We start from the raw sequence: 23765 nt of genomic DNA on the forward strand, positions 1-23765 counted from the left end.
ATGGACAGCAGGAGAACCAGAGGATGACAGCTGGAGAACCAGAGGATGACAGCTGGAGAACCAGAGGATGACAGCAGGAGAACCAGAGGGTGGACAGAAGGAGAACCAGAGGATGGACAGCAGGAGAACCAGAGGATGGACAGCAGGAGAACCAGAGGATGACAGCAGGAGAACCAGAGGATGACAGCAGGAGAACCAGAGGATGGACAGCAGGAGAACCACAGGATGGACAGCAGGAGAACCAGAGGATGGACAGCAGGAGAACCAGAGGATGGACAGCAGGAGAACCAGAGGATGACAGCAGGAGAACCAGAGGATGACAGCAGGAGAACCAGAGGATGGACAGCAGGAGAACCAGAGGATGACAGCAGGAGAACCAGAGGATGACAGCAGGAGAACCGCAGGATGACAGCAGGAGAACCACAGGATGGACAGCAGGAGAACCAGATGATGACAGCAGGACAACCAGAAGATGACAGCAGGAGAACCAGAAGATGACAGCAGGAGAACCAGAAGATGACAGCAGGAGAACCAGAAGATGACAGCAGGAGAACCAGAGGATGGACAGCAGGAGAACCAGAGGATGACAGCAGGAGAACCAGAGGATGACAGCAGGAGAACCAGAGGATGGACAGCAGGAGAACCAGAGGATGACAGCAGGAGAACCAGAGGATGACAGCAGGAGAACCACAGGATGACAGCAGGAGAACCACAGGATGGACAGCAGGAGAACCAGATGATGACAGCAGGACAACCAGAAGATGACAGCAGGAGAACCAGAAGATGACAGCAGGAGAACCAGAGGATGGACAGCAGGAGAACCAGAAGATGACAGCAGGAGAACCAGAGGATGACAGCAGGAGAACCAGAGGATGACAGCAGGAGAACCAGAGGATGACAGCAGGACAACCAGAGGATGACAGCAGGAGAACCAGAAGATGACAGCAGGAGAACCAGAAGATGACAGCAGGAGAACCAGAGGATGGACAGCAGGAGAACCAGAAGATGGACAGCAGGAGAACCAGAGGATGACAGCAGGAGAACCAGATGATGACAGCAGGAGAACCAGAGGATGGACAGCAGGAGAACCACAGGATGACAGCAGGAGAACCACAGGATGGACAGCAGGAGAACCAGAGGATGACAGCAGGAGAACCAGAGGATGGACAGCAGGAGAACCAGAGGATGACAGCAGGAGAACCACAGGATGGACAGCAGGAGAACCACAGGATGACAGCAGGAGAACCACAGGATGGACAGCAGGAGAACCAGAGGATGACAGCAGGAGAACCAGAGGGTGGACAGCAGGAGAACCAGAGGATGGACAGCAGGAGAACCAGAGGATGACAGCAGGAGAACCAGAGGATGGACAGCAGGAGAACCAGAGGATGACAGCAGGAGAACCAGAGGATGACAGCAGGAGAACCAGAGGATGACAGCAGGAGAACCACAGGATGACAGCAGGAGAACCACAGGATGACAGCAGGAGAACCACAGGATGACAGCAGGAGAACCAGGGGATGGACAGCAGGAGAACCAGAGGATGGACAGCAGGAGAACCAGAGGATGGACAGCAGGAGAACCAGAGGATGACAGCAGGAGAACCAGAGGATGACAGCAGGAGAACCACAGGATGACAGCAGGAGAACCAGAGGATGACAGCAGGAGAACCACAGGATGGACAGCAGGAGAACCAGAGGATGGACAGCAGGAGAACCAGAGGATGGACAGCAGGAGAACCAGAAGATGACAGCAGGAGAACCACAGGATGGACAGCAGGAGAACCAGAGGATGACAGCAGGAGAACCAGAGGATGACAGCAGGAGAACCAGAAGATGACAGCAGGAGAACCACAGGATGACAGCAGGAGAACCAGAGGATGACAGCAGGAGAACCAGAGGATGACAGCAGGAGAACCAGAAGATGACAGCAGGAGAACCAGAGGATGGACAGCAGGAGAACCAGAGGATGACAGCAGGAGAACCAGAGGATGACAGCAGGAGAACCAGAAGATGACAGCAGGAGAACCACAGGATGGACAGCAGGAGAACCAGAGGATGACAGCAGGAGAACCAGAAGATGACAGCAGGAGAACCACAGGATGGACAGCAGGAGAACCAGAGGATGGACAGCAGGAGAACCAGAGGATGACAGCAGGAGAACCACAGGATGACAGCTGGAGAACCAGAGGATGACAGCTGGAGAACCACAGGATGACAGCAGTAGAACCAGACGATGACAGCAGGAGAACCAGAGGATGACAGCAGGAGAACCAGAGGATGACAGCAGGAGAACCACAGGATGAACAGCAGGAGAACCAGAAGATGACAGCAGGAGAACCAGAGGATGGACAGCAGGAGAACCAGAGGATGACAGCAGGAGAACCAGAGGATGACAGCAGGAGAACCACAGGATGACAGCAGGAGAACCACAGGATGAACAGCAGGAGAACCAGAAGATGACAGCAGGAGAACCAGAGGATGGACAGCAGGAGAACCAGAGGATGACAGCAGGAGAACCAGAGGATGACAGCAGGAGAACCACAGGATGGACAGCAGGAGAACCAGAGGATGACAGCAGGAGAACCAGAAGATGACAGCAGGAGAACCAGAGGATGGACAGCAGGAGAACCAGAGGATGACAGCAGGAGAACCAGAAGATGACAGCAGGAGAACCAGAGGATGGACAGCAGGAGAACCAGAGGATGACAGCAGGAGAACCAGAAGATGACAGCAGGAGAACCACAGGATGGACAGCAGGAGAACCAGAGGATGACAGCAGGAGAACCAGAGGATGGACAGCAGGAGAACCAGAGGATGACAGCAGGAGAACCAGAGGATGACAGCAGGAGAACCAGAGGATGAACAGCAGGAGAACCAGAGGATGACAGCAGGAGAACCACAGGATGACAGCAGGAGAACCAGAGGATGAACAGCAGGAGAACCAGAGGATGACAGCAGGAGAACCAGAGGAAGAACAGCAGGAGAACCAGAGGATGACAGCAGGAGAACCAGAGGATGACAGCAGGAGAACCAGAGGATGAACAGCAGGAGAACCAGAGGATGACAGCAGGAGAACCACAGGATGACAGCAGGAGAACCAGAGGATGAACAGCAGGAGAACCAGAGGATGACAGCTGGAGAACCACAGGATGACAGCAGGAGAACCAGAGGATGGACAGCAGGAGAACCAGAGGATGACAGCAGGAGAACCACAGGATGAACAGCAGGAGAACCAGAGGATGGACAGCAGGAGAACCAGAGGATGACAGCAGGAGAACCACAGGATGAACAGCAGGAGAACCAGAGGATGACAGCAGGAGAACCAGAGGATGACAGCAGGAGAACCTGAGAGAAACGTGGTGCATAATATTTATGGAGGTTCTCCAGGAGCTGGATCAGATGATGGAATATAAACAGAACCAGAAAGTCCCGTTTGTTTTCAGGGACTGTGAAACGTCATTTTCCTGTAAATAAATACTCATGGATATGGATAAATAAATCTGGATTTTCCGTAGGTCAAAACATTTCCAGTGTTTCCGTAGTGACCGTAGCAGACGCTTAGAAAGCTGATGTCGCTCCAATCATATTATTTATAGAAAAACTGTTTTGTTTTTTTATTCACAATTCTTAATCTGGCCACAGTTGTGTTTCTTTCTAAACATTAAGCTTTAGGTAAACATCAGAAAAGCTCATTTCCAGGAAGCAGGTCTGAATAAAAAAGGTCGACTAAATGTCAGGAAAAGCAGGGAAATGGAAAGAAGGTGCTGGAGATGCGGCGCTGAGTCGCTCCATTCCCCCGTTTGCTGCGTGAACAGCAGGATTGTGGGTCTGAAGAAGAAGACCAGAGGCCGTCCTTCTCTCTCTTATCAACTTCTGTCCTTCATGTGAGATCAAAGTGTTTTCCTTCTCTCAAACAAAGATGACATCATGCATTATTGTTCTTGTTTATGCAGTAAATACTCCGCAGTCACCACCAGAATCTCAGAGTATTTATTATGGGCCGGGAGGCAAAACAGATTCTTCATCAAACTATTATTCATAAATGTATTTTTTTTATTGTTTAATCCTGTCCCGCATCATGGCATGTGGACCGGTGGTGTGTGCGCCAAACCGATCTGCTCTACCGAGAGATATTTTCTTTACATGGCTGCTGTTGCTACTTCAGATCCTTTCCATTCATTCTCTAAACCACTTGGTCCGATTCAGGGTCGCAGGGAAGCTGCAGCCAATCCTGGCTATTAGCAGGCAGTAGGCAGGTACACCTGGACATGTCTCTGGTCCATTACAGGACATTCACTCCTAGAGACACTGTCTCTGCAGGGTGGGAGGAAGCCAGGGTACCCGGAGAGAGCCCTCCTGCACACAACAGAATCTGTCTGAACCTCCTCCTAGATGCTGGAACCAGTGACCTCCTCGCTGTGAGGAGCCGCCACACAACCACTACGCATTATTTGACTTGAATGAATTAATTTGTTCCTGCGTTAACGGCATTTCAACGCTGAAGCTGACAGGAGAAACAAAGAGACAAGAGCGAAACAGAAGGACAAAAAGTAGAGAGGTAAAGATGCAACAATCACTCATTTCCACCCATAATGTGAATAATCCTTTCCAGAATTCCTGTGTCAACATTTCCTTCCAGATTATTCCCAACATTTATATGGAATCTAAATTAGATCAGGATGAATTCTCAGAAAAACAATAAATCAATAAAAAAAAAAAAAAAAATCACAAAAATCCATCATTGCTAATAAACAGATAAACGTAGGCAATAACATCTCCTTCTTGGTGAGGGTAATAAATAATTCCAATATTATAAAAATAAAACAGAAAGAAAAAGAGGAAGCACATTCATAAATTCATAATTAAAAGTTGTGCTATTTTTTTTCTAAGAGAATTACGGCATCTTGGATACAGAATCGAAAGTAAAATTGATTGATAATCTTTCACAAGAAGCAGCTACTTTAGTTTAACAATAAAATAAATTCTTAATGCATTTTAACACGAATGAATAAATATGGACATGCCTGCAGCGTAAAAGTGATCAGGAAACACTAGGAGCATGGTCAAAGCTGCATCTCTTCCTTCTCTTTAGAAACGGGTAGAAGCAGGTCGGTGGAGTTTTCCCTGGAGGTTTGCTGAAGTCAGGAGCGTGAGAATCTGTCTCAGCTGACTGTATTCTTAGCTCTGCTTCCTTCTTGCCGCTGCATTCCCCTTCTCTGGATCACATGGACCCATCTCCTTTACAAACCTTGACCATCCATCTTTTCAGTGTCAAATTTAATGTTAGACTGCAATCTATCAGCACGCTTTACAACAGCTGTGCATCATACAAAACAATAAACTCCCAACGTGCTTTCCTTCAGCACGAGTTCCCCACAGGTACAAGCACAACCTGAGCGTCGTGTGATTCCAGCGTCGAAATTCAGACATCCCTTTGTGCTCTTTGGAATGTTTCTCACATCTTCAGGACAAAACAAACATGAAGAGTTTGTGTGAAAAATTAATCAGTATTTGCAGCCGGAAGTGCAGAACTGATGAGTTCACCTGGTAAGTAAATCGTCACCTCAACGGGACAAAAAGTATCCTCAGTAAAAAAAAATTTGATTTTGACTTTTAACCAAAACTTGAAACAAACATTTTTTGCCAAAATTGTATTCATAATTATGCCTTAAAACTAATGTTTCTTCATGCATAAATCTGCATCAGTACATCGCAGAACTTTATTTTATTTGTTTGATTTAATCTATTTTTATCTATTTATTTCTTTTCCGCATCGTTTATTTAGGTCATTATGTACTTATTTATTTTATGTTTACTTTGATTTTTCTTATTTTATTTTGCATGTTTATATTTTTGACATTTTAACGCCAGTGTTGTCCTGATGGGGACCATCTACCTGGGGGGCTTTACGGGGTCTTTGCAGTGGAGTCTGGGGCCCAAACCAAAGCCAGGACTGCAGTATGGGCCCCTTCCTGACCTGATCTGCCTGCAGCTCCTGGATGTTTCCTCACCTCGTCTGTATGTGCGCACTGTGCTGGTGTGTGTGTGTGTGTGATGAGGAGTGTGTTTGCACTTGAGTGTGTTTAAGTTTGTTGTTTTTTTTTCCTATGGTCAGAAACAGATTTTATCATGTAAAGCACTTTTTTTTATGAGAAGAGCTTTAGAAATAAAGTTTGATTCATTAAAAAGAAAAAAAAAAAAGGAAAAAAAAAGGGACACTCCTGGACTATGAATTTAAAGTTTTTAAACATTTCATTCACAATATTTCTAAAATAAAACTTAATCCATCCAGTTTTAAAGAACCTGTGTAGCAGATTGTTACTTCATGACAAAGTAACAGACATATTTATTTTAGTTGGAAATATTAAACATATTAAATATTAAAACGTGCCCATTTTTCTAACTAACCATGTATTTAAATCTGCCATTATTTATCACTTCAGACTGTAACCAACTGTTTTAAGTCTTTACAAGTAACAGCAAAGTAGAAAAGTGAGAAGTCCTGAGTGAGTGTGAAGTAGACAACTCATACTGTGGGAAAAGTATTGGTTGGGTCTCAATCCCTCTGTCTGCTGAAATGACACATGAATGGATCCATCTGCGGTGGTCTCAGCTGCCGCAGAAGGCCACGTTTCAGCACAAGAGACAGATGTACCGTAATCCAAACCCTAAAATATATCAAAGCTGCATGCATAACGCTACACATGATTGGCTGACAGTTGGCTTGAGCCAGGAAGGGACCATTTACGCCAACAACAACTGATTTCTTAAAAAGGACGTCAAAGTTCCAAAAATAATATACTGCAAAGAAGCAAAGGAAATAGTAGCTATCATTACAAATCACTTTGTTTCAGTCCACCAGCAGGCAGATCTCTGTCCACTTTGTGTCGTCTGTTTTCCACAGCAAAGCTACGGCCAACAAAAGCCAACCGCAGCCCACAGCTCAATTTATTGCACATATTCTGACACTGCTCCATGTGGCAGCAAAATGAATCCACCACCACCGTGGTGTATCTGGACCTTAAGCCCACCAGAATCTGGTTTATGGCTTATATCATCATCTTGTAAAGAGTTGGCGTTTTTCTGCTGAATGCTGATGTAGTCTCATGTGACTGAACTAAGAACAACAAAGAAACACCAAATCATAATATTTCCACACCATTACTTGACCATATTATTCTTCGTAAAGGACACTTCTCTCATGTCTTTCACTACTAACATTCCTGTGTCCAGACTTCCCATTCAGTGGACCAATAAAGGCTAGGCTAGCCTGTTAATATTACAGATATTCTGGAAAAGATAACTAACAAAATACAGAAAAAATATCGTTAAAGTCGACTCTTCTTATGAATCTGTGGGTTGCTGACGAGAACCATGTTGCCATGTCTTCTTTTATTAAATAAAGAAGCTTCTGGTCATGTTCATTTGATGGAAGATTAGCAAACTTTCCCATGATGCTGTTTATTTTTTACAGAGCCGGAAAGTTCTGGGTGAAAGAAGAAATCTGTGCACACAGATCATGAATTGTGCTCTCAGTGTTGCAATCTGTGGGCACGTATTTCCACCAGCTAATTTTAGACTTTTAGTTCACTTTTTGCAAACATTTAGAGGCATAATTATTTCGGCTATTGGGTCACTTTTCTGTGAATATCAGCGTGCATGCAGGTAGGTCCAGGTGTGATCTCTGGACCTCGTATCAAGGTTGTCGTTTCTTTAAAACTTCAGGATAGAGGATCATGATTGCAACTTTAACATTTTCTGTTGCCTTCAGTCATCACGCAGTCCTTTCCTCTGTCTCTCTGCATCAAGAAGCTTCAACGTTGATGAGCTGCCACATGCCAGTCAGTGGGGGCGGCAGGCGGGACATTGTTACACAGCCAAGAGGCGATTTCAGGCAGAGAGAGACCGCTGTATACGAGCCAAAGGAGAAGGTTTTAAAATTATTTTATTGGCTATCCGTGGAAAATTATTATGAAATCGTCCAATATCAGCTGATATTACAGAGAAAAACACGCAGAAAGTGCAAACCTCCTCCAAGGCTTTTAAAAAGTTCCTAGATCCAAACGGTGATGCGGATCACCACCAAACTTAAATCAGTTCGTACTCACCTGTATGAACATATACATATACATACACACACATACAAGCCAACTTTAGATTCATATTCCCTCTGTGGAGGATTAAGCTGTCGGAAGAAACTAACAAATGAAATATAAATGAAAAACACAGAAAGAGCTGCTGTTAGTAAATAAACCTGCAGGACGACTCAGTGACTGTGTTACATGCAGAACATTCAGAGTGGAACGTGTTCAGAGAAGAGTGATCATCCCAATGTGACCCCGCCCACACAAAGGCAAAAGGGAGGCCAGGAGAGACCTGGGCAGCTGGCAGCCACCCCCAAGCACAGACCCCAACCACCCCACTCTCTTCCTAACCACTACCCCTCCACCCCCTATACACACAACTAAAACCTTAAACCCACTCAAATACTCCCTCATACACACATCCCTATCCCCCAACCTGCACTACCACACTCACACATACACACACCCCTACTACCCTCCAAACATGCATCCCCACCCTCTCCCATACAAACAACCCTCCCTTCCCATACATACACCCTTACCCTGAACCCGCATGCACCACCACACTCCACCATATACCCACCACATCCCTGACACACCCCTATACACACACTCCTATCGGTAGATCCCACCCCCACACTCAAAGCCCCCCCCTTTCAGCTCTACTTCTTTGCCCATTACTGTAATTTTCATGAGAGACGACACAAGTCACGCTAGCAAGATGGCGATGGTAAGAACCACACAAGGAGCTTCCATTTAGCTCTTCAGAAGCCTATGGGTGACATCATGGAGACTCCTCCCATCTTTTACATACAGTCTATGGGCTGTGTCCGAATGTTCACCCTATTCCCAGACCCCCCATTTACTACACAGGGCTACACTATATAGCACACTACACAGTGCACTCATTTTGTTGGTAATTCGGAAATGAAGCTGACCATTTTCTCCTTGTCGCAGATCACATGACTGTCACCACAGCAACCACCACGCATTGTTCCAAATCCAATTCAAACTTACGTGAAAATTTTTTCATTTTTTAATATCGTATTTTATCCTTTCTTTTTTGTATATTTATTTGACCAATGAAGATATAAAATAAATTATATACAGATTTTTCTGAACCTGCTTTGATCTTCGTGTCACTTGCGCTACTTCGAGCTCCTGCTGCAATGCATTGTGGTCTATATTGACCTGTCTGGTTACAATCGATGCTAACTACTATTCGAGATGCACTGTGGGTAATTTTGAGTGCACTACTTTTTTTCTCTCTGGATATTCGGACACCCCTAAAACATGGCGTGAGCACTATCAAGGGCACTATGTGGAATAGAGTGCACATGGTCTTTACTTTAAACATGCAGTTACAAAAATGCCCGCTAGGTGGCCACTACCGTAATGTGCAACATATACTTATATATTATATATATATATAAGGTCTAGTCTATAACTTAAAATGAAAACATGCCAAAAGAGGCAGGCTATTTACTCAACAAGGGGCGTAAATGATTTTACACTGGTTTTATGTTAAAATGTAAGAAAAACAAAACAAAAAAAAAATTTAAAAGAGATAAAACTTTCGCCTTCTCTCTCCTTCTTGCTTATCTCATGTTCTGTAGCTAATTATGTTTTGTTTTTATCCATATACCAAAGTATTTGAAGCCTCCTGTGACCCCTGGCATATATTCATGTTTGAGGTTAGTCAGAGCCAGACGGCCATCCAGCCTCAGGGGCAGCCCTGGTTCCAAACAGGAAGGCTGGATAAGTAGAGATAAAACTTGCTTTAAACTGCCCCTGACAGCATCTTGATTAGATATAAGCTCCCAAAATCAGCTACTGTATAACGTCATGTCATAATGGACATCAGTAATAAAAACATTATTCAAACTGGTAAAAGTTGAAGCCGACACCAACGTTTCCATTGTAAACAGCATCCCTCCCAAAGTGTGTGTGCATGCTACAACAAAAGTAAAGACACAAAACACTGATTTACTTTACAAGCAGCCAGTTGTGCTTTTTTCAAGTAGTCAGGCATTCCATGTTAATGACACATCGAGAGAAAGGGATTGGATGCACACACGTAGGTTTGTGTTTGCACCAACACAAATATGGGGGTGATCAATCACTTAAATGGTTTGTCAGTTTAAAGAGCTCACAGTGGGAGTGGTAAGTAGTGTACAGCTCACAACAATTACTGGGAACTTTCTTCCATAAATAATTGATCATGATGATGGGGGTGAAGCATGACTTACAAGACGACACACAGAACTGCTTTTATATCTCAGAAAAGAAGGCTCTTATGAAGCTTACTTTTGAGGTTTTACACATAATAAATTAGCTAATGCAGCTACACAAGGGAGAGAAAATAAAAGACAATTTGAGGCCACAGCAGGTCAGACAGTCAAAGGAACAAATTCAATGATCTCTGGAGACATTTGTGACCTCTGTAAGAACAAAACAGATCTGTCACCTGAGCGCTGGCAGCTCTGTTCTCGCTGTAGGTTTTGGTCATAAGTAAGGATCACATTACAGTGAGCTGGATGGTCTATTTCAGCATGTCAAGGTAACACCCCTCCCTTTCACTGGTTTCCTGTTTCTTTTAAGCCCTTTAGGACCTATTCAAGTTCAACAAGTTAATACAACAAGCACACAGAAAAAAGAATACATACTGCATGTGAGGAACTAAGTATAGAAATAAAGTGACAGACGACAGAGCTCGTCTGGCAACATCAGTGAAAAAAAAAGAATTTGTTGCCATGGATTACTAACCATAGAAACAAGATAACCAACCCAAATTAAGTTTTATTTTGACAAATTACAACAGATTTCAGGACTGCATTGTAATAAATACAATATATAATCTTTTGGGTAACTGAGGACATATGCATCCCGGGGCTTAGCATTCATTTTCTAAATCGCTTAATCCAATTCAGGGTCACAGGGAAGCTGGAGCCTATCCCAGCTGTCTATGGGCAAAGGCAGGGTACTCCCTGGACAGCTCGCCATTCCATCGCAGGACAAACAGTAACCAATTAACCTAACCTGCATGTCTTTGGATGGTGGGAGGAAGACGGAGTCCCTGGAGAGAACCCACGCATACACGGGGAGAACATGCAAACTATACACGGAAAGGCCACTGACCAAACCTCACCCCAGCCAAGGATTGAACCAGTGACCTTCTTGCTGTGAGGCCACAGTGCTGACCACTATGCCACCGTGCAGCCCAGGGCTTAGCATAGTTTGTGTATTCCTCTGACCCTGTGACCAGCAGACTAATATCATATTTGCTGCCATGAGAAGATCAGAAGTGCAAACGTTTTCTCGGTTTCACACACTGTGGATAGCTAAAAGCTAATAATACAGCCCTCGTCGATATCCATCTTATAAACAATTAAGCTGCAAACTCACCTGCTAGGTAGTCTGAAACGTGAGCCTGCGGGGAGAAAAAGAAAGAAAAATTATGAGTTTCATAAAACATTTACTTTTATCTGACTGCCTACTTTTATTTGATTTAATTTCTTCTCATCTGTTTTTATTGTTTTTAAGTTTATTTGATCTTTGTTTTTAACATTGTTCCTCATGGGGGACGTCCATGCAAAGGGCTCTGCCTGCTCAGTCAGCAGAGCCATGGTGATCCTCCTCGTCTCCATGGCTGAGGGTCCTGCGCTGCAGCCCTATGGCCGTGACGTGGACTCTGGCCTGCTTGGGTCTGGATGCTTCCTGGCTTGGTGCCCTCTGTGGCCATGGGTGGGCTGTCTCCTGGTGTGGACAGATTGTCACCGCAGCAAGAAGCCAGATTGTAGGAGCCATTTTGTATAAATACTTGTATATATTGTTTGAGCACTAGGTGGCAGCACTGTACGTTTATGGTCACGACCTATTTAACTCGGAACTTTTGTGCAGGTGTTGGGTGTTGCTTGTACGAAGGTGAACACACAGTTTTTTGACCGTTCATTGTCGTGCATGTTCATTGTTTCTTCCATCATCTATGGACAATATGCTGATAATCATCGCGAACGGATTGGTTTAATGGACAATAAAAGGTAAAATGAATCACTGTTTGGAATTGACATTATTGGACAAACTAATCTTAGCGATCAAATGCGTCAATTAAAAGTTCACGCATGAAGCACCTCAGGCGCTTTAAGTTTAGGCTTAGCACCTTTACACAGATATTTATTTCTTTTATTTCTTTATTTTTTTATACCTGAATTCAGTTAAGAGACATAAATTAGGGATTGGAGTTTATGTTTGGCAGAACAGAGAGGGAGTGTGTGTGTGATTGTGTGTGGAAGAATAACTCATGTGGGTTTTTAAAATATGATATATCATTTCGTTTCATCTTTATTGCATTTTAATATGAATAAACTGTTTTTATTATGCTAAGCACTGCGTTGCCTTGCACATAAAAACAGCTAAAAGTTTGATTTAACCCTGCTGTTCCACAGATGTAAGCGGGCGCCTCACCAGGAGCTTGTGGAACTGCCAGAAACTTTTTAATACTTAAGTGCCAAGTGTCATATTTCAACATGGTAAACATATAATAATGTTTTAAACATTAGTTGAGGGATGGAGGTGGTTTGCGAATCGACCTAAACCGGAGAATACTTTACTTAGTTGGGGGGAAAAAAAAAAAATGGAAAGATCCCCGAGTAAACAACGACTGAAGGCAGATGCGATGGAGCACCGGCCTGGCAAAGCATCATAAAAGGATAAAATCCTTTATTACTGCACTTTATTGGCTGTGGGCGTTGCCTTGCAACAATTTTTCCACAAAATATTTGCAAAAAGAAAAAATTATTTGTGTATCGTTTTTTCAATGACCTCTAAGCCCCTAAAAAACAGACAGATTATTTGTGCATGAATACCCTCAAATTAAAGCAACAAGTCCCGCAGCTAAACAGTAAAGATATGGGCAACGTGAAAACGAGAAGAAAAGTGCTTTGATGCACCGACATAGTTTTCATCTGTGCTCTTTTTCCAGACCAGAAGTGACTCCAGTGGTTCATTTGACAGATGTTACCCAACATGAAACATCTGAATTTCTAATTCAACTACACATATGGAAAGGAATGTCACATTAGCATACAGAACATTTTGACTTAAGGTATGGTTTACTTAGACCCAGACTACACAGAAACAAACACACCAAGCATGTGAGCTGCCAAGTGGCATTACCAGCATAGCAAGTCATGAGTGGCAGTAAATGGAAACATGTTCACCCACAATTACTCGAGTTGCTCGATGCAGTGGTGCATTTGCATTTACCCTGGATCAAAAGCAGCTAAAGTCCTGCATAAAGTGCTCATTAAAGGACTTACAGAACACTGAAAACCCAGGAGAAGCAGAAGAGTTGCTGAAAAGGGCTCACTAGCAAGCCTGAGTGTCAGTAATAGTCCTCAACCACAACCTTCGCATTTACAAATATTGAAAACAGCAGCCTGACTCTCCCACAAACCTCAGTTAGCAGTGGAAACTCAGACTGACAGAGCAACGTTTGTGCAAAACCTGGATGTGACTCTGCAAAGTGCGTAGTCTTTCATGACACCATTTATACCCTGGAAGTGTTTTGGAATTATCACAGCCTGACTGGAAAAAGAAGGCAACATCTTTAAACATCATTTACTTGGTGTGCAGTTTACCTCATGGCTCTCCTTCCTACCACTGGAGTTGCCTTTAAACTCAGAGACTTAACATTGTTTAGCATCAACTTATTTCTTGGGAAGGATCCGTGCATCCTTGGTGCATAATTACCATGGCAACTGGGGTTGTTTTGACACAAACACTGCAGAATAACCAGAAAGTGGAACTGCATTTCACACATGGACAACATTAGTTCTTTTGAGTGAGATTAGGCCTGTCACAATTGCATAATCATGTGACATCATGTATTAGAGGTAATCACTAACGCATATTCACAACTGTCAGCTAGAATACAAATAAACTGAAAAAGTAAATAATTATTTGTATAAAGATGGACCAATAACTTTAATGTGATGAGGTTCTGTGCTTAAATAATGAGCATCTTTCACATACACATTCACAATGTTTATGAATGAGTGGAAAGCAGCTTGAAGTGTATGGAGCAACAACTGTGACCAGCATGCACATTCACTCAGTGTGGATTACCCCAGAGGACTGCCAGCTCCATTCACACATGGACACACTCTGGCATTTTGCAGACTTTAACAAGCTACTGTTGGGATGTCTGGAAAAAGCCCAAAGTAAGTCCAGTCATTCTGAAAGTTCAGGCTGCCATGGACGTGTGACAATGACCACACAAGCATGTGGAAACGGACTGTCGAGATGGATCATCTTTAACTGTGAATACAACACACATTTACTCAATGAGCTTATGCAATACGACAACAGTTGTGTTAATTTTTCACCAAGCTCTTTATTCAGGATGGGAGAGTCATAAAATCCTCTCAGCACATCTCAAAGAGTCTCTATGAGGTTAAGTCTGTGTGTGAAAACCATCCCTCCTGCTTCCTGGACCACTCTATCACAACGTGAGTTTGATCAATTATGACATTGCCATCTTGGAATAAGATTTAGCATTTAGGGGAAAAATGCTGTTGATGGAAAATCCTGAACATTCGATCTCATTTTTAGGCAAATAATGTTGCTGAACGTTGATGAGACCAACTGAGGTTATAACACTGCCTACGCTGGCTCATTATCTCTCGTTGTGCTTGCTCTGGTGTACCCAGAACTCCGACACTGAAGTGTATCTGGACTCAAGATGTGGACAATGTCACCTTTCTTGAAAAATAACAAGAGAAACAAGAGGAAGTTTTATTTACAATATCTAATATTCATCCGCTGTGCTGCATCAAAGTGCTAACAGGAGCCAGACGCAGTCACGTCTCTTCCCACATGGTCTGTATCACAGAGAGCTTTGACCAGCAGTCCTTCACTGTGGTCTGTCAAAGACCCAGGCCCAGTCCTGGCTAAAAAGAAACAATACAGATGGAAATGCTTTAGTGAAACTCTCTGGTCCAGAACTTTCACACAGTTCCAGCTTAAACCAGCACCGCTCCACATTACTTGCCTGGACTATCACTTTGTTCTCTCGGAAAAAAAAAGGATTATATGCTTTGAAAGAAGCCTCACCTGAACTTCATCAAGTGTTGTCACCACCATAAAAAGGAAATTCAAAGGGTCCCATTTGTAGCTCCAATGGTCAAGGTGAAACCTGATCTCCGAGAGCCGATTGTGAGCCGGTCTTCAGTATGCACACTCAGCGTCCATCTAATTTGCATGTTAAGTAGCATCTCTCAAAATATTTGAATGCATGTGTCAAACAGGCTCTGAGCAGGGACAGAGGTCTCCTGTGACGCCCTCCGGTGGCGTTTGGGGAGAGTGCAAAGCGAGTGGGGGACAGATTGACGTCTCAAGCAGACTGTTGTCCCTGAACAACTGCAAGGAGTGGAAGAACTACAGCAGAGGTGTTCAAAGTCCTGCAGGTTTTCAATGTTTCCCAGCTCCAGCCCACCTCACTCAAATGATGCCTATGACGTTCAGCACATTCATTCATTGATTATCCTAACTGCTTAATCCAAGGAAGGGTCGCGGGGAAGCTGGAGCCTTTGCCAGCAGTCTTTGGGCGTGAGGTGGGGTACACCCTGGACAGCTCGCCAGTCCATCACAGGGCAAGTTCTTCACAATGACTCATTAATTTGAATGAGGCGTGTTAGAGCAGAGAAACATTAAAAACTTGCAGGATTATGGCCTTCGAGGATCAGAGCTGGACACCCGTGAAGTAGAGCCTTCTGTCTGCATCAAGCACTCGCCAGCTTTACAGGCATCCAACAGATTAAATGAAGGTTTTACCATCACAAAGCACAGTTTTCACTGCATGGGACGCCCCCAAAAAGCTGAAAGCAGCTGAAAAATCCTTTTTAAAAATGTCTCAAACTCTAAATTAGCTCAACCTGTTGTCCAAAAGATGACCAAGAGAAAAAGAAATCATTAAATATTCGCTTTTTATTACAGTAAATACAACCTGTTAACTCATTTTGGAGTTTTTAATGACAGTTTTTGTATCTTCCAGACACAAAACTTCAGGTTACAGGATTAATCGAAGGTAAACTAAACACCAGCTAGGGTTTCTGCCATCCCCTTGTCTGACCCCGTGCCTGGCTCATCTGCTCCATGAAGCTTGCAAAGGCTTCTGTCAAAAATAGACAAGTATCTTATTTTTAGCAGACTGGAAGACAGGATACTTGTGGGACACTGGCATGGTGGAATCGCATGCATCGTCTTCGTAGAGTAACCATCACCAACACGGGAATCACTTGACAGCTGGAACACTTTTGGCTGAAAAGTCTGCCCACCAGTTCTTCTAACTGGGAAATAATACAGAATATCACATTTAAACTAACAATTTCTGAATCAGCAACCAACGAAGTAGAAATCTGCTCATTCAGCTGGAACTGGGACAACAGCAGAGTTTCCCAATGCTGTGTTTTACATCATGCAGTAAATTCAGTGGGAGAGTTTAACATGTTCCATGCTAACCATAGCAGATAACGTTAAAACAGTCTAAATGTCCTTCGGAAAAAGAAAGCAGCTACAGATTTTCACGAGTTGACCATTTTGGGTCAACCAGAAGACAAAGTCATTTATAATCTCTCCAACACAACACAGTGAGACATTGTCTGGCTGCATCTGGCTTTGTGTGTCCTTCCCCTGCATCCTTGGCTGAAGAGTTACATTTTATGACAACAATATGGAGGAAAAACACCAGTCCATCAAAAAGTATAATTTCTTCACAAAAAAGTCCTCATGTTCCAACATTTGAATGAATTCCCATTTTATTACAAATTAGGGCTGCAACAAATGATTATTTTAATATTCGACTAATCTGTAAATCTTTTTTTTATTTTTATTAGTCCTGATTATTTCTGTCCCGCCCACCATCTGTGCTTCCACCTGACGCAGCTCTTTTTACTGGTTCCAGTATGTTTTACCCCACTCTCTCCATCTGCATCATCTGAATGTCTCCCTGATTCCCAGTCAGTCCCAACATAACGTCCTTTAGTAAGTTAAAAAACGACTCCTGAACCAGCTGAATATTAAATTCAAGCTTAACAGCTTACTGCTAATTTATTCTGAAACATCCAAACTTAGCTATCGTGTCATATCCAAGCTGGACAGAATTTGCCTCAAAGGGAAAACAAAATTAAGAAAATATTTTAGCATTTTAATTTTTGTAGAATTGCATTGAAATTATTTACATCTTGAAAAAGCCTGTTTTGTAGGTAAACAAGAGAATCCTTTAAAACATTCCTGGATCCAAACAGTGATCTGGATCACCACCAGCATTAAATCACTTCTTCCTTTTTCACATTTCCAACAACTCCTGGAAACTTCATGAAAATCTCTCCATGACTTTCTGAGTTATCTTGAACACAAACAGAAAAACAGCGGTAAAAACAGAAGCTCTTTGGCAGAGGTAACAACAGCACATCGCTACTCGCTAATGCTAACTTTGCCATCTGGAACGCTGGAAACCATGACTCCGGGTGCTTTCCTTCCAGATGCTCATGCATGACCGTCGTGTTGCTGTGGTACGCCGACTCTGCTTGGCAGACGACACATTTCACCTGTTTGACACTTTGTTTAGCCTGAAATATCCCCAAACTTTGGAAATAGGTTGCGCCGCCGTCAGTTTCTTCTTCATTGTTTAAACAAAGACGCTGCATAAAATGACAATACTGCCCCCAGCACTTCCTGTGGTGCTTTGCGTCATTTGTTTGGTGTTTAGAGTTCTTCGACTCTGTGAAAAGCCGTGGTTGGTATATGGCGTTAAGTTGCCTGGAGCAGCTTTTTATTAGCAAAGCCGTTACCTTATATAGACTATTATGAATTGGCTTTCATTATGTTTTCTTCTCTGTCTGTAAAGCGTCTTGAGATGGCATTGCCATGATTTGACGCTATATAAATAAAGTTGAATTGAATTTTTCCGGCCTTTATAAACACGACGACAATGAAATTTTGCGTAGATGAATTTTCATTGTCGACTTTGTCAACAAATCGTTGCAGCCTTATTACAAAATGAAAGACTTTAAGACTGCACACAAACAAGAAGTAGTTTATTTATTCCGCAAAACAGAGAATATCCATATTTAGTTATATGGAGATATAAAAAGGCACTTTCCCATGGCTCATGTTCATGTGGGTGCATGTGGAACACGGTTTGGATATAGTCATGCACAGCAGCTGTGCATGTGCTGACCAAGGAAACCTGCATGCTCTATTTGTAGAAGTTTTCCACAGCAAAGCCCAAAATTATTCACACTTGTCCACAGTGCTGACTGTCAGGGTGGCAGGGACTCAGGTGGTAGAGTTGCTTGTCATGTGACCTGATGGTCAGCGGTTCCCCTGCGCTGCTGCAGCCCACAGGGCAGACATGAATCTTCTCTAAGGGTCAGTCCCAAGCCTGAGTAAAAGCAGAGGGTTGCATTAGGAAGGATATCCGGCGTACAATGTAGCAATTCACCTGCGTGATGATTCACTGTGATGACCCCTTTAGTGGGACAAGCCGGAAGGGAACGATGACACAGTTCTGTCAGAGATTTTAACAGTTATCAGCATAGAATTAGTTATAATTTATGTGCAAACTGAGGTACTTATAAGTCAATATGCAAGATATGTTCCCTGTCAAACTAGTTTGCATGAATATATCTCTTAAACCTGAGGCACCGTGAGCATCAACTTAAGACTCCAGTTTGTGAAGCTGTCATGAAATGCCTTCCGTTCAAGAAAAAGTTATTTTCTTTACATATTTACTGTGGATGTGGGCATAAAATTATTAATTATAAGATTGTTTAAATGCAGTTGGTGGAATTCCAACAAATGAGCAGTTAATAGTTGCAAATAAACCTGTATTTGGAGCCTGAAGTGGGCGTTGGTGGACGTAAATGTTCATCAGACACTAGAATTTGCATCCGGTCAGAACTACAACCTCTCACACAACTTTAAAGATTTTTTTGTCTTCAGTTGCTGTTTACTTCCCCTTTTTGTTTTTGCTGTTTGAGTAAGTTTAGTTTTAGAAAGGAAATACTGTATAGGTATTTCTAAATATGGAAACTGAACTGGAACAACCCAGTATGGCAAATGAACAGACGCTGGCCAGCTGGATGAATGGCTGCAGAAATGGATAATTGTGGTTTTAACTTGTGCTCCAGTGTTCTTCACTTTTGACATTTTGGATGTACCTAATGGACTATTTTTTGTTATTCCTTGGGAGAGTTTCCTTTGATTGATTTGTTTTTAGTCTGTATTTAATTTGCACACAGACATATCCAGTTAAGTCGTTACAGAAAAGGTACGATTATTAGGAATGTACAGATTTTTGCAGGAATTTATGTGCAAAATAAAATGTTAGCAACACTTTGCTTTTGTGCTGGTGCCACTATCATATTATGTCAAGTGCAAATATACTGATATACTATGATCACGACTTTTATCATTTTTACTAAATGTGCAAATCCATCTGGTTGATATTTCATGGGATTGTAAAAACACTTATTGAGTTTATGATGAAACAAAAGAAAGTCAGCACACAGCCAAAGTAAATAGGATTTATCCTTTTGGCACTGACCAAATATTTCAATAGACGCTACATGTCTGTCTGTCTGTTGGTAGAATCATGCAAATGCTCATGATATTCATGAACAAGGAAAGAGAAAAACAATCAGGGATTTTCATGCAGCCATGGAAGAGATAATAGGCTGAAAAGAGGTGAAAAGTAAAACTATTCCCATGCCCATACTGTTTCAAAGTTCAAACATACAGTAATAGGGAAGAAAAATGTGTTGAAAATCAGTTCTGAAAAGCCCAAACGACTGCATGTTTGCACTATTTGAACTGGTCAGAGGCAGTCAACTGGCAAATGATGCAGAAGCATTTATGATTTCTGCATATGACGAGCTTACCACAACACAACATGAAAAATTACCCAAATGATTGAAAATAAAAGGCAAATAACAGAAGTCTTTAACTCAAACATGGTGGCCGGTGCCAACTGGCCCAGAACTCCATCCGGTCCTGCACACATTTCATCCATCTGGAGTTTTTAAATCTGTCATTAAAAATGAGCATTTGGCAGCAAGCTAATGTTTTTTTCTCTAGTCTCATGGGGCTGTAATGTTGGTGGCTATGCAGAGAAGCTATGATAAGTGCTTGACTTTAGACATTCACTCAGTTTTTATGTGTTGCTGATTTTACATCAAAAAGATTTTTTTTTTTTAAATCTGCTTCATACTAAATGTATGGATCATAACTGCAAGGCTGCATGACTGGAATATGTGCTCTTTTCATTTTATTAGAAAAAAAATACATATTTTTACTTAGGTAAGATGTTTTTCAGTGTTTTGATTGGATGCCATGCTGCGAACATCTTGTATTGATTTAACTATGTTCTGTAGTCAGTTCTGTTTAGAGTCTACACTCCATCACAACAAACTGATGAATGGATGAGGAATCAAGCTGGACTCATCCAACTTCACCAAAGTCATCATGTGACCAACATAGATGAGCATCCCTCCATCTGTTTTTCAGACCGCTGAGGGAAGCTGGAGCCTGCCGCAGCCGGTACGAGGTGGGAGGCTGGGTCCATCCCGGCCTCTTGCCAGTTGTCCCCAGCATAAAGAAGCAGAACAAGCAATTTACGAGTTCCAGATATGTTCGTAACAAAACCTTCATTACATACTGCTGTGCACATGCCTAAACTGTAGTTTATAGATAGTAAAAGGAAGAGCCAGGGAACAACACATGACGGCAGTAAGCGCCTCGAACAGAGTGGATCATGTCTACAGAGCTGAACTGCCAGTGTGAAGTCACACTACAAGGAGCATCAGGCTGTGAAGAGACTCACAAAGGTGCTTTTGATGAGAGGATGTGCAGAAGGCTGGAAGTGAATCGGCTCTGCTTTGCCACTGAGGCTCCCTTATGCACCATCTATCCTGACACATTCAAAGCTGGTCACATGTAACTCTTTCAAGATCTATTCCATTGTGTCTCTTTTCTTTTCTTTTCTTTTCTCAAACCAAGAAGCATGTTGGACTCAGAGGCTCCGGCACAAGTTTAGCCAGTAAATTTGGCCGAGCTGTTATTTTTTTCTTTGAAGAACATCCAGGTTGTAACATGTCTAAATGTTTCCCATAATAATATGAAACTGGAAATCTCTGTCCTAATCAAAGCAACAATTCTGTTAATGAGCCCATTAATTACTTAAAAAAATAAAGAATGAGTGTTAATATGTGTTTAGTGCAGAATGAAGGAGATTATTATTTTTCTGTTACTGAAAAGAGACAGGAGGCTGGCAGAGACGTTGATCTGGGACTGCTTTGAGGAAAACTTGCAGACTGTGTGTTGCTAATCGTTCATCTGCTCCCTTCAAATTGACAGTAAAGGTTTTTTTTTTTTTAAATTTAAATAAACTAAAAACATGTTCTCCATGTCGTACATCGTTTAATCCCATTTGCATAGATCAGTAATCAACAGGAAATAAAATGGACACGACCAGAAGATTTCCTTCACTGAATATCCTGAGATACTGATGACTAAACTTTCTTTCTTTCTTTTTGTCCGAACAACACGACCTGAGCTGAGAACTGAAACACTTATTTAAGTTTTCATCAGGAGTCATCAGAGTCCTTCAACGTTGGGAAGATTCTGTGGGAGGAAACCTGTCAGAACGACGTTGTAAAACTTGGCAAAAGTTACGCAAGAGTCTGTTTTAACCCGAACCATGATTTCTTCCTAACCCTAACCATGTAGTTTACAGCCCAGCCGCCACAAACGAGATGCAACCCCACATTAAAAAGTCACAGTTTCTCTACAGTCACATCTCCTCTGGAACAGGTTTATAGTCCGCCAGGAAGGGAAGATGGCTGCGGAATTTTACTGTCGCTGGACGGGAAGGAAAAGATGTGAAGCAGCAGCAATATTTCTCCTGTTGCTTTGTTACGACAACATGTTGTCTCCGTCACGGGAACCTCGTCTCCGTCACGGGAACCTCGTCTCCGTCACGGGTACCTCGTCTCCGTCACGGGAACGTCGTCTCCGTCACGGGAACCTCGTCTCCGTCACGGGAACGTCGTCTCCGTCACGGGTACCTCGTCTCCGTCAAGGGAACGTCGTCTCCGTCACGGGAACGTCGTCTCCGTCACGGGAACCTCGTCTCCGTCAAGGGAACCTCGTCTCCGTCAAGGGAACCTCGTCTCCGTCAAGGGAACCTCGTCTCCGTCACGGGAACCTCGTCTCCGTCACGGGTACCTCGTCTCCGTCACGGGTACCTCGTCTCCGTCAAGGGAACGTCGTCTCCGTCACGGGTACCTCGTCTCCGTCACGGGAACGTCGTCTCCGTCACGGGAACCACGTCTCCATCACGGGAACGACGTCTCCATCACGGGAACGTCGTCTCCATCACGGGAACCACGTCTCCGTCACGGGAACGTCGTCTTCATCACGGGAACGTCGTCTTCATCACGGGAACGTCGTCTTCATCACGGGAACCACGTCTCCATCACGGGAACGTCGTCTTCATCACGGAAACGTCGTCTCCATCACGGGAACGTCGTCTTCATCACGGAAACGTCGTCTCCATCACGGGAACGTCGTCTTCATCACGGGAACCACGTCTCCATCACGGGAACGTCGTCTTCATCACGGGAACGTCGTCTTCATCACGGGAACCACGTCTCCATCACGGGAACGTCGTCTTCATCACGGGAACCTCGTCTCCGTCACGGGAACCTCGTCTCCGTCACGGGAACGTCGTCTTCATCACGGGAACGTCGTCTTCATCACGGGAACGTCGTCTTCATCACGGGAACCACGTCTCCATCACGGGAACGTCGTCTTCATCACGGAAACGTCGTCTCCATCACGGGAACGTCGTCTTCATCACGGAAACGTCGTCTCCATCACGGGAACGTCGTCTTCATCACGGGAACCACGTCTCCATCACGGGAACGTCGTCTTCATCACGGGAACGTCGTCTTCATCACGGGAACCACGTCTCCATCACGGGAACGTCGTCTTCATCACGGGAACGTCGTCTCCATCACGGGAACGTCGTCTCAATCACGGGAACGTCGTCTCCGTCACGGGAACGTCGTTATTTTTTTCTTTGAAGAACATCCAGGTTGTAACATGTCTAAATGTTTCCCATAATAATATGAAACTGGAAATCTCTGTCCTAATCAAAGCAACAATTCTGTTAATGAGCCCATTAATTACTTAAAAAAATAAAGAATGAGTGTTAATATGTGTTTAGTGCAGAATGAAGGAGATTATTATTTTTCTGTTACTGAAAAGAGACAGGAGGCTGGCAGAGACGTTGATCTGGGACTGCTTTGAGGAAAACTTGCAGACTGTGTGTTGCTAATCGTTCATCTGCTCCCTTCAAATTGACAGTAAAGGTTTTTTTTTTTTTTTATTTAAATAAACTAAAAACATGTTCTCCATGTCGTACATCGTTTAATCCCATTTGCATAGATCAGTAATCAACAGGAAATAAAATGGACACGACCAGAAGATTTCCTTCACTGAATATCCTGAGATACTGATGACTAAACTTTCTTTCTTTCTTTTTGTCCGAACAACACGACCTGAGCTGAGAACTGAAACACTTATTTAAGTTTTCATCAGGAGTCATCAGAGTCCT

General features: G+C 43.3%; 1 protein-coding gene across 1 annotated transcript in view; it reads right to left on the minus strand.

Moving 5' to 3' along the window:
• tspan9a (tetraspanin 9a) overlaps positions 1 to 23765 on the minus strand; it is a 241406-nt gene that overhangs the window by 209491 nt on the left and 8150 nt on the right. Inside the window, exon 2 of the mRNA XM_079246822.1 lies at positions 11492 to 11516. The gene's annotated coding sequence lies outside the window, so the exon portion shown is untranslated. The remainder of the gene's footprint in view (positions 1 to 11491; positions 11517 to 23765) is intronic.

Source organism: Telmatherina bonti (assembly GCF_933228915.1).
Source record: "Telmatherina bonti genome assembly, chromosome: 2".
In the NCBI taxonomy this organism is placed as follows: domain Eukaryota; kingdom Metazoa; phylum Chordata; class Actinopteri; order Atheriniformes; family Telmatherinidae; genus Telmatherina; species Telmatherina bonti.